The sequence below is a fragment of the Chlorocebus sabaeus genome, chromosome 11 (genome assembly GCF_047675955.1).
Source record: "Chlorocebus sabaeus isolate Y175 chromosome 11, mChlSab1.0.hap1, whole genome shotgun sequence".
In the NCBI taxonomy this organism is placed as follows: Eukaryota; Metazoa; Chordata; class Mammalia; order Primates; family Cercopithecidae; genus Chlorocebus; species Chlorocebus sabaeus.
The window spans coordinates 14,031,937-14,044,486 of NC_132914.1; positions in this window are offsets into that span (position 1 = coordinate 14,031,937).

Genomic DNA, 12,550 nt, shown 5'->3' on the forward strand with positions numbered 1-12,550 from the left:
CTGAACTGAGCACCGGTGAAAGAGGGAAAGAAATTCAGTGACAAACTCCATGCCTCATATCATTCTTTTTCTCCTTCGTTCCTCAGGACAGTGGTTCTTGTCAGGCAAATATTTATCTAATATCTGAATTATTGGTGATGTCATGCACGTCCCTGTATCTTAGAACATACTGTGATTTAGAACTGAAATCCTTTATCATCCCCATTTCTGCTAAGCTGGATCTATTCTTGATGTAAGGATTCGGGATCTTGGGAAGAACATTTGTATCTGAGAGGAAGGGCCTGGTGTGTCATCTCAAAAGCACCCCTCCTTTTTCTTATAAGCAGGGGAAATGGGTTTTGGCTAAATAAAGGGGTTGTAAGTGAGGGTGACTGGGCAGAGGGCTGGGGACAGGGAGGGCAAGTGTTTTCCACCTTTCTTGATGGTAGGGGCTTGCCAGAGAGGGAGGCAGTTGCTCCAGGGCAGGAAGAATCAGTCTGCAGCTGGGGGAGATTGAGAAAGAGGGTGAAGGCAAGACTGCCTCTCCAGGAGGATGAGAAGCAGGGGGAGCAATGGGCTCTGTGTGGCTATAGTCTATGTTTAAACCCCTGTCTGCTGTTCAGACAGCAGCTGCCCAGAGAGAAGGCGCTATGGCCTCCCTCCCTCCTCTTGTAGCACATTGCCTGTTCTTCCTTGGCTTATGACTTCTCACCTCTGACAGCTGCTACTCTGGCCTCTTACAGCTCAAGAGCCCAGGAGCAGTACCCTGGCCACTGCTGCGTAGTGCCTCACCAGACACGCCCTTGGAGCCAAATCATCTGGGGAGTCCCAGAGCCTGCTGGAGCCAGTTGCCTGGGGCTACATATCAAGGTGTATCAAAGCCAAAGAAAGAGGGTGACACCCTCAGGGGAGAGAATGTTTGAGGGTGAGCACCTACAAACACTATTTCCATACTTTTGGTAAAATCCCCTCTTATTATTACGGGATGTGGGCAACTATGATGAAGATGAGGAGGGGGAGCTGGGCAGGAAATTTGAGCACTGTTATAATATGGAGAGGGGATTTCTATGAATTGTGAGAGAGTTTACTCTCTTGTGAGTGTGTGAGCCACTGTGCTGCTTATCTTCCTTGTGAAGTCAATAAAACTCCCTGGGATTCTATAAGTAGATGTTATCTCTGGCCATGACCCTGGTGGCCCTGGGGAGGCAAGATTCTTGAATGGCAGGGTGGGAAGTCTCAGTATGGGTGCTGTGTTCCTGGAAAAACAGGACTTGCAGATGGGAAGGGCTTATATCCCAAGTTGTCAGGGGCTTTGGGGTTTGTCCTCCACTCCGTGAAGGGCTAGGTGTGTTATTATTTGGCCACTAATGATGCAGTCTTGGAAGAACATCACCCTCCCAACTTGAGCTGCTTCATCCGAAAAATGAGAGGGTTGCGTAAGTAGTGTCAAAGGTGATCATTCACCTCTAATACGCTTTTATTGTAAGTCTTTAGACAAACAGCTTACCTTTCTGACTCTATTTCTTTATCTACATACGGGGATAATAATACCCACCCTTACCTTCTAATCTATGTGAAAGCACTTAGCGCTCTGGGAAGGAAAAAGCATTATTTAAATCCAGGGTAGAATTATTATTATATTCTATTTGTTCTCTCCTAGTCATTCATCATTGCTCTGCTCTACAATTATGCCCTGGGGTGAGTTATGTGAACAGTCACACCTGGCAAGTTTCTTGGGAGGTTGAGCATTCTGATTCTGCTGGGGGGAAAGACACCAAAAGTCTTTTATTTAGTTATTTTAGTGTGCAACCTGCTATCTATTCAGTATATAAGCCAGAACTGGAATATATTACTACCTCTAGAATACAAGACTTGTAGTTATTTGGCCTTTGCAGAGATTTTCTTGCCCTTGGATTTCTGTGGGTGTTGTTTTGACCACTTCCAACCCAGAAAAGCACACCATGAGTTCTCTGTGGCTCCCAGCAAGACCTTGATAAGGCCCCAAACTCTGACACTTGCTGGGGTTCAGAGCATAGCGAGGGTCTCCATTTCTTGGAAAATCTGCATAGCCCCACATGCATGAATAAAAGCACATTTCATTTAGCTAAGCAAACACACACAGGCTTATAATTGCTTTTGTCTTTTACCATTGTAGCCACCAGAGGCCTCCCAAATTGTGGTTGATTTTACTGTCAGTGGAAATCTACTGGGAATTAACAAAAAATTATTTTCAAATTGAATAGAATGTCTGCAAAAGTTTACCTTGTTCATTCAACATCGCTATTCATGCAAAATGTCATGCAAATCAGTTCTTATTTACTGAGTACTTTGCTTCAGTAACCAAAAAAATGCTAAGAAAAAAATTGCTTATGTTTAGCCATCTATTTTTCCAAAAATAGGACAGCAATTAAAGTAGTACCACATGATGTGACTGATGATATCAGTACAGAAAAAGAACACCATCTCGGTGCGTGGTGCTCAGGGCTGAGCATCTGTCTCTCATCAGGGACTGAATGGGGTATCAAGAAGAGGAGTCCTGGAGCACTAGGACAATGGGCAATGTAGATGTGATGCAGGGCACAGAGTCATGAAAGCACCCTTTGTGGTGAGCAATCACGACAAATGTGCCTTCCAACAGGGCACCTCAGAGGTCCCTTGGGAACTTGATTTCACCTCTCTGGGTCTCAGCTGCTTCTTTGACAGAAAAGAAGAGGGCATATTTTAGGCTATGTGATTTCTCAGTCTTTACAGTTCTAAGACAGTCTTCTAAAATATTTAGAACCACGTAGTGTCCGTATGTTATATGCAATTGCAACACAAGGTGCTCTGCAAAGGTCTTCTTAACCCTCATCTAACACTTTGGGGTAGGAATAGACAGCTGCATTTTTCAGATGCTGAAACAAAAGCTCCAGGAAGTTAAGTCACTTGCCAATGGTCACACAACTTGGAGATGGCAAAGTCAGGTTTCACACTCACATCAGTTTGATTTTAAAACTTCTCATTGCCTGATGCTGTCTTTCATGCATTCCCCAAATGACAGAGTTAAGTTAACTAACCTAAGGAATTTAGCTCCTGTGGTGTAGTATTCACTGCTGGTTGCTGTACCAGTTTGGAATTGCACTAGTGGTAAGGAACAGGCCGAATAACTAAAGGCTTAAGCACACATGAGCTTATTGTCTCACGTAAAAGTATGGCGATTGGCAGCCTAGGGCAGGTGAGGTGGCACTGGAGGCACCAGGGCCTCTGGCTCCTTCCGTCTTTCTGCTTCACTATCCTTGGATGTGATTTCCATTCTTAATACTGATTCATGGTCCAAGATGGCTAATGGAGATGCAGCCATCACATTTAGGCTGCAGGCAGAAGAAAACAGTAGGCAGGGGCTCCAAGCTGGGTTATCTCCCTTGAAGCAGCATTTCAGAAGTTCCACACAGCTCTTCTGCTTATATCTCATTGGTCAGTTTTAGTCACATGGCCATAACATAGTGGTGACAATGTAAAGCAGAGAAATGGAATCTTTATTCTGGGTTGCAAACTGTACAGCTAAACACTAGCGTTTATGTTACTAAGGAAGAAGAGAGAGTGGGTATTGGGAAGCAAATTGCAGTCTTTGCCACAGTAATCAACTCCACATCTACCCTCAGCTCTTTTCTGCTGATGGAGCCTGGTTTTGATCAAATTTCTACCTCTCCTTAGCCTCTCAGGTAATCTTGAATAGTCAAAGTCAGTCACAGTGGCATCACTTGTCATACCTGGGATTTGGTGGTGATTAGCATGTAAACCAGTTTTGGATAATGAGATATGAAAGGGCTTCTGGGTGAGGCTTCTTTGCTCTTAACAAAGAGATGCTTAGGAAGAGACTGACTTTCTTCTTCAACTAGACATTGGATTGTCTGGCAATAACACCTGGAAATCTGGTAGCCATCTTTGTAATCATATAGGGAACGTACATCTGAGGACAAAGCTGTACCTGGAGGATGGTAGAGGGGAAAGTCAGAAAGAAACTGGGATGAACTGACCAACTCTGGACTTCTTATGAAGTGCTTTTCCATATTGTTTAAGCCAGTCAAATCAGGGTGTCATCTAACTTGCAGCTAAAGGCATCCTGATTGATGTGCAGGAGAAGGAAAAAAGTGACCCATTATCCATTTCTTTATTCTGTATGAGTCCGTTCTCACATTGCTATAAAGAACTACCTGAGACTAGGTCATTTATAAAGAAAAGAGGTTTAATTGACTCACAGTTCTGCAGGCTGCACAAGGAGCATGGATGGGGAGGCCTCAGGAAACTTACAACTGGCAGAAGGCAAAGGGGAAGCAGGCACATGTTACATTGCTGGAGAAAGAGGAAGAGAGAGCAGGGGAAGGAGCTACATGCTTTTAAACAACCAGATCTCGTGAGAACTCATTCGCTATCATGAGAACAGCAAGGGGGAGATCTGCCTCCATGATCCAATCACCGTGTACTAGGGCCCTCCTCCAACGCTGGGGATTACAATTCGACAAGAGATTTGAATGGCGACACAACTCAAATCAAATCAATGCCCTTGGGATGGCAAGCTAGACATCAATTTGTGCCTGTCTTTGAGTTGTACTCTCTGTATTCTATTTCTTACAAGAAGTATCTTTGCTTTTTATTTCTATAGAGAGAATATCTTGGGATAGAGCATTTAACAGCTCAGATTAGAATCAGAATACTTCAGGATTACAAGGGACTAAACTCCCTTGCTCAAGACTCTGAGAAAGTCAGTGATTTCCCTAGGGTCACACATTTAGTTAGGGGTAGAATTTGTACTAGGAGCCAGGCCTTCTGAAGACCTCCCAGTTCTTCAATCTCTCTCTTTGTTTGCCTCCAGTTCAACCACTACTGAAAGGTCTGGAATGCTGGTGGGACTGTGTTGGTCATGGTTAGGACTCTTTTCTATAGAGACGGCCTCTGTGACCATGTCTTTCTGCCCCTTCCCTATAACTCCTCTTGTTTCCAGGCCTCAGGGCCGATCGTGTTGAGAATGATAACTTAAGACTGTAGGCAGCGGTGATTTTCAGCTTCAGCTGTTGCCAACCACATCAGCCATGGCTGTCACCCTGCCTCCCTGCCTTCTCTGCCAATGCACACTAGAAATCATTCAGATGGCCATGTCACCTTCTCATGAAATCAGAACCCAAAGAGTTTCCGAGCACTCAAGCCCCATCTGCTCCTCATTCTAGACCATGTCATGTCACAATTACTCCCAATCCTGTTTCATTTTGCCAGGCGGTGCACACCTGACTGGGAAAAACTCCCCGGTGAGCATCAGAAGTGTGTGCAGCTGTATGGGGCGGTGGGGGAGATGCCCTGGGACCTAGGTGGCAGGCTCGGTCATGCTCGGTGGATCTTGTTCAAGAGAGGCAGTGTGGCAGTCATAGGCTGGAGGTCAGACAGACCCAGCTCAACCTCTTGCTAACTGTAAGAACTGGGACTGGCTGTTGAAATTCCCCGAGCCTTAGTTTTCTTACCTGTAAATGGAGCATAAAAATACCTGTCTTGTAGAATTCTAGTAAATACTAAATGATATAATGTCCATAAAGTATCTAACAGACACTCTATAGACTATTAATTTGAGGAAATATCTAGGAGACACTCAATAGACTATTAATTAAAAAATAAACTTTTGTCATGAAAGTTATAATAGCATTTAGGCTTCAATTTGTGTTTTGTTTTTTCTGAGTTAATACTCTTTGCTCAGCTGGGCTTGGTGGCTCATACCTGAGTAGTCCCAGCTACTCAGGAGGCTGAGATGGGAGGATCACTTGAGCCCAAGAGTTTGAGGCTACAGTGAGCTATGACTGCACCCTTGTGCTCCAGCCTGGGCAACAGAGAGACTCTGTCTCTCAAAAACAATCAATCAAACAACAAACAACAACCAAAAAACCCACCTCTTTGCTCCTCTGTTTACTTGATACTTACGGGTTCCTTGGGACCTAAGGAAGAGGTTAGGTCCCAAGGAGAGGACCCAAGGAGGAGACATCTTGGTCTCCTCCCAACCAATCATAGCTTCTTAGCATGAAGGGAACTTGGAGTTCTCTCACCTGACATGCTTGGTCCTGACTTCTCATGGACTCTGCTTAGCAAATAGGACCAAGACAAAGGAAGTCAACCCAAGAGGTGGAGTTTGTTTTTCCATAACTCCATGAGTTATTATTATCCCACCAGAAGAAAATATCTCCCAAGAGACCACTGAGGTACCATAAAGAGCAGTAGCACCAGGGTGAGGGCCTATGGAGGCCATTAGCCTGCTAAGCCATCTTATCTCTCCGTAACTATCCCAGCCACTGCTCTGATTCTTAATCAACTGGGCTGCCCCCTTTCCTCTGAGACTTCTTGGATCTCATGTGGTCTTTCAAAGGGTAGACAACCCTAGAGAGAGGGCAGCCTCAGGTATTGTCTCAATCACCTTAGGAAGAGATTAAACCAAAGAATGAACTGGGCGAATAACAGAGATGATCCCCCTTTTTCTCTGTCCACTGAGAGTTCCACCTCCTGAAATTATGACCTACCTAATGTGACCTTGATAACTTAATATTATCTTTGATGTTTACCATCCTCCCTGGAGATGGAACAAGGAGGACCGAAGACCTTGAGTTTTTTCTTGAGTTCCTTGCATGTGATCAACAATGACATCATTATAGCTGGTGAATTTGGTTAATTCTGTTAGTGTTCTCGATTTAATTGCAGTGGTCATATTAGCTTCCTGTTCAAACACTGCCATATGGCTCTCCTCTTGCTATTAGTCTCGTGTCTGAACTGATGACTTAGGGATACCAATTCTCCACTATGGGGAGCAGGATGTCCACATCAGCACAAGCATTCTTGAATAAATCTCATCATTCAGGGAATACCTTTCATGCCTTCTACTGAAAAGAAAATAGGCCAAGGAAATAGTAAATGAAAAAAAACTAAACAGATTCTTAAAAGGGAACATTTGCTATCTCAAGATTTGAATACCTGGAGGATATCTGATGACAAAGCCAGTTAGTCCTCCTACCATGGGGACACTTGAAAGGTCTTCATTAGGTACTTGTTTCAGAGATTGATAGGGGCTTATGGAACAAAAGCTGCTGGGCAGAGATTTCACTGCCATGTCGCAGGGCCAGCCCCTGAAGTCTGCTCAAAGCCCCTGTTCTTTTTTGGCCATCTGGTCTTAAGTACCAGAGGGCATGCTGGGAACTGGTGAAGGACAGAGAGAGATGTATTCAGGAGCATGGTCCACTGAGGCTCCTGTGACACAAGTGGCTGTCTTTAATTTGTCCAGCGTTTTAAATGGGAGAGGGGACTGGCTCTGTGTTGCCCTGATGTGATCCCATATCCGCGAGTCCTCCCTTTTCCCCAGTGTTTTACGCTTCTCTCTGGAGGCAGTAGATGGCTCTCTTGGGTACTGATTTCTCCATCCTTTGCTCACTCACACCTCCAATCCTTCTGTTCTTTATCTTGTTTTCCCCACTAAAGTGTATTCATGAATATAGATCCTTCCCTTTTATGTTTATTGTTTCTTTACTTCTCCATCAGCTTTTTCATTCTCCAGTTTTCAGCCTTTTCTGGTCTCTCCCTCTCCTCCTCATCCTCCAATCTGCCCTTTCCTCTCTCAAGCTCTCCTTCTCCTCTGTTTTCTACTCACCATTTTAATTCTGTATTCTCTCTCTCTGATTTTCATCCTAATAGCTCCATCTTTTTGTCTTCTCTCTTTACCCCTTTCTCTCTGTCTCCTCTCCAGAAAGAGCTCTCTGAATGCTGAGGGTGTGTTAAGATAGATTTTATCCGTGCTTTGATAAAAGCAAACACTTGACGCAGAAATATTTTACCGAGAAACCCTCAGCTCTCCGTTAATCTTCAGGCTCGGCGGTGGCTCGCACGCTCGTGTCCCATGTTGTTATTCCACAGGCATATATTTAAGGTTGTATTTCACTCCAGGATAAGATTGATTTTTCCAAGATTAGTTATTAGTTCCTGAAGTGGGCCATTATTATGGATGAAGAAGCTAAGTGGGTTGAGCTTGGTGTTGTACAAAATACGTAACAACCAAGGCGGAAATAGCACTGCCTCATGAAACTGTGCAGTGGCTTGGAGGTCATGGCCTCTGCAGAGCCTGCTTGACTCCTCCGGCCAGGTCAGGTGCTCTGCCTGGGTGCTGTTGTGCTATGCATTCTTCTCCGTCATAGCCTCTATCTCCTGCCTATGTGCTCAGCTATCTCTGCCAACAAAGCATAATCTCTTACACTGTCTAGTATGCAGTGGGCAATCCATGCATGGAGTCCTCAGAACACCAGGAGATCCCCGTGAGAGCCTTCCTCCTACGCAGCCTCTTGTCTGCTCACCTCTAGAGTGGTGGAGTTTCCATGGGCAGCTGCATTAAGAACTCCCATTCATTTGAGAAACCTGAGAGCATTTCACTTCAAATAGATATCCCCACTGATTATTCAACATTTTACTTCCAGGCCTGTGTACTAGGAAATATAGGCATTAAGGACACCAAAATAAAGAAAGACCTAGCAAGAGGTCCTTCTCCAATCTTTAATTTAACTTTCCCAATTCCAATGCCACGTTTTGTCTTTGTAGTTGTCTGAAATGACGAGTCTCCTTGGCTTTGCCCTTCTGACCCCATTGGACGTGAGCTGTGATCTCTGCTGGTGTGGTTCACGGGCCTGGACGGAGGACTCACTTCTGCTGGAATTTTCCAATGTATATTTTCACCATTTTAATTGCAAACATATCTTCCTGATCAGGACTTGTGTAGAATATGCTATCAGATTTTCTGGAGATTAACATCCTCACATGATTTTTGTTTGCAAATAGGTCTGCAGCCTGTTTTTTTTTTTTTTTTTCTTCCCAGAATTATTTTCAGCATTATGAACAAGTTTCAAAAATCACTTGGTTTTAGTGCTGCATTTAGTACACAAAAATGTCATTGAGTCCCACTACGGTTATGGGAGCCACCCTTATCCACAAAGTCACATTGCTTACAAACTTGCCCAATTTGAGGAATTTCAAAAACTTGCCCCATAAGAGTTATTTTCTGAGGATGACAGGTGAGTTTATTCTTATCTTGAGTGTAATGACGGTTCATGGATGTCTACATGTGCCAAAACCTATCACATTGCACATTTTAAATATAGGTGGTTTATTGTGTGTCAGTTATACCTCAATAAAGCTGTTTTAAAAAACCTCACTGGATCCAAAAATTCTCTCCCTTTCCCCTACCTGAAATTTAATTGTTTTGTCTCGCCGTCTTTGGCTTCATCAATCACAGTCATTTGGTTCTATCAGTTTTGATGAAGCAAACACGGCTGGGAGAATAAAAATACACCCGACAGATTCTCTCACTCTTGTGCCAATTAAATGAGTTTGCTTACTTTTTTAACCACTGGGATTCAGAGCTGTAAGTAGACAGAACTGGAATTCAGATGAGGAGGGAAAAGAGAGAGAAGTAATTTTGGAACCTAGGAAAGTTTGGAGAATGAGGGGACGGGGTAAAGCCACTGGGTAATCAACCAGGTTCTGGAGAGGAGGACCCAGAGATAAAAGCGTTAAGTGAATTTGTGTCACAGGGCAACGTTGTAACTGATCAAAGAACGGTCCTGTCCTTCTTGTGTTTGTTAGGGCGAATGGTGGATCTGCATCTTGAAGTCAGGCACACACGGACGTGACTACGGGCCCCATTACTGATTAGATGTCTGACCTTTGGCAAATTTCTCAACTGGCCTTAACTTCAATTTCCTTGTGTGTAAAAGGGTATAAGAATCATTATCTCACACAGGTGTTGTGAGGTCCAGGCAGGATGATATAAATGAAGAGATTGCCTTGTACAATACGGCTTATGTTTCTCCCCATTCTCTTTTAACTTTTTCTTACTTAAGAGATATTTTACATATATATATATATTTAAAGCTTCATCAAATTTATTAAACAATGTGTATAAATGTGTTTTTTTTTTTCTAATTCCGTAAGTAATCCATTCTAAGCATTTTGAAAAATGCAGAATACAAATCCATCAATTGAGGGGGCGGGAATCTCCTTCCATGTGAGTTCTTAAGAGCAAACAAACATGCCAGCATGTAAGTGCTCACTGTAACCTGGATAGACCCCTGTTACAGGCAAGGGGCTGCGGAGTGATAGGAGATGGGAAACTGCAGGATGCGTTTGGCTCACTACCTTGTTACCTTTGGTCAGCTCTGATTTCCTTTCTACTTGTTTTTAGAGATACTGTTGTCTTATTTTAAACACTAGGTAAAATAAAAATTTGGAATACTTTTAGATTGTAACGTTGAAGAATGTTTGCTTAGTGTTGAGAGTGGAGGGTGGATGTACCACATAATCCAAAGCAGCTCTTGCTGTTCTACCGTTTCCTTTTTAATAAGGCCAAACCCAGAGCACCCAATCGTACGCTTGACTTGCTGATTTTTTCCCGACCTCCAAGCACAACAGAATTAGCCTGCAAGCCCCAGAGCCTCTGCATTATCGCTCACTCCTCTCCTCTTCCCTCCAGCTCCAGCTCTGTCGCCCAGCTCTGCCTGGTCTCTCTACCTCACATGTCTGCTCCAGCATCTCTGCTCCCCCTCCAGTTGTCACTCTGCTCTGCACACACACAATATTTTCTTCCCTTGCCAACCACTCCACCATCAGTGTGCCAAGCAACCACTCCTTTAAATTCCTCAAATTATAGTCATGCTATCAAGAGCTGGAAGAGACTCCAGGGTCTTCTACCTCTAGTGTTGCGTTAGTGCCTAGTTCAAGTAGACACAGCTAGAGTGCCCTGACTCTGATATCCTTTCTCCCAGCTGCGTGTGGCCTGGAATGCACTGGGAGGATGGGCCAAAGTGGAGCAAGAGATCACTTGCTAAGTGCAGCTGGCCAGGATCCCCTGGCACCACTGACTTTTAAAGCCAGCGGAAGTTCAGGAGCCCCTTAATTTTGGCATCTTGCGTGTCACAAGGAAAAACTCTTCTCTCTAAAGAGTGCATCTGCCTGTGCTTCTCTTAAACCTAAAATCCTCCTGTGTACTCCCATAACTGAGGGTCTGTTTCAATCCCTACCCCATAGCTGTCAGTGTCCTCACAGCCCAGCCAGAGTCCACCGTGCCCCGACTCCCAGACGTGCACACGGGACACCGCAGCCACAGACGCACTCCCTTGTCTATGATGTAGGTCTTCGCAGGTGCTGTGCCCTCTGACTAGAATGCTGTCCACACTTTCCCACTTGGAAAATGTCTGGTCAAACCCTTCTTGGTGATGACTTGCCTATGTCTTGGGCACCTTGCATGTTACCAGGAGCCCCTTAAGACCCTAACAATGGTAATAACAATGAAAAAGACAACAGTGGCAACCGACATTTATTGATTATGCCAATAAAGATTCATTATTTTATTTAATCTTCGGAAACAACTTTATTATAAAGCTACTTTTAGGGGTAAGGAAACTGAGCTTTCTAGAGGTTTAGTCATTTACCCAAGGTCACAGCTAAAAAATGGTGGCCTGGGGCTCAAACTTAAGCTTGTCTCATTCCAGAGCCCAAATGTCACTGTGCCTCTCACCACTTATGCTGCCTTGGCAACTGTCTGTGAGCAAGGCTTGCTTCTCAAGGACAGGAGCCCTCAGCATATCCCCGGTGCCTAGAACAGTGCCTGGTATATGCTAAGTGTTCAGTGAGTGTTCGCTGACTAACTGAATCAACAAATAAATTTCAACAGAGCCTTCCCTTCCTCTCCCCCAATAGTCCTTGAACCAAACCCAGGGACTTGGGTGGAGAGAAGTTCCTCCGTGCCCAGGAGCAGCAGCAGCAGATGGTGCTGCGGGGATATGCTCTCTCTTTACTCTTGCACCGAGCTGCTCTCTCTCCATCCCCTCTCCTCCTTCTCCGAAGCAGCCCCATGTACTAGGAAGATGGCCAAGTGAGGCCACTAGCCTTCCAGCAGGAAACACCTGGCTGGTCAAAGCCTTTTGCGGTGCTTTGTTTCCACAATTACCTTTGATTTCCCTCTCTCTCTTAGATTTCATGCAAAGCCAACTGGTATTTTTCTTTTAAAAACAGCTGAGAACAACAGATGGAAGGGTAGGGGGAGGTGGAGGCACAGTGAAAGGCAGCAAGGGGGCAAGCAGGGGCTGTGGATGAGGGGGACGTCCTGAAACATGTGAGGTCGGGAAAATGCCAGACAGGTCAGCAGAGGTAGGGAAGGAGAAAAGAGCTGAAAAAACGAGCAGCCACCATATGTGTGCATGCACATGCACGCCGCACTTTCAACATACCATTAAAATAGAGAAAGAAATGTTCTGGTTTCCGTAGCAACAAGGCCTATTGGTGCTTCAGCCAGAGAAACTTATTGGAAAAAAAGGCATTTGCCTGTTAAGGAGTCTGATGAATCGGGAGATAATTATACAGCATTCCACCACCACTAAAGACACACAAATACACTCCAGAAATTATTTTAAAGAGCATAGATTGTCACAAATCCCACAAAGGCAGGGGGTGGGAGTGAGGCAGCAGGCGAGGAAAAAAGGCGACTGGAATGATTCTAGGTGAACACCCAGGGAGGGGGCCCATGCGA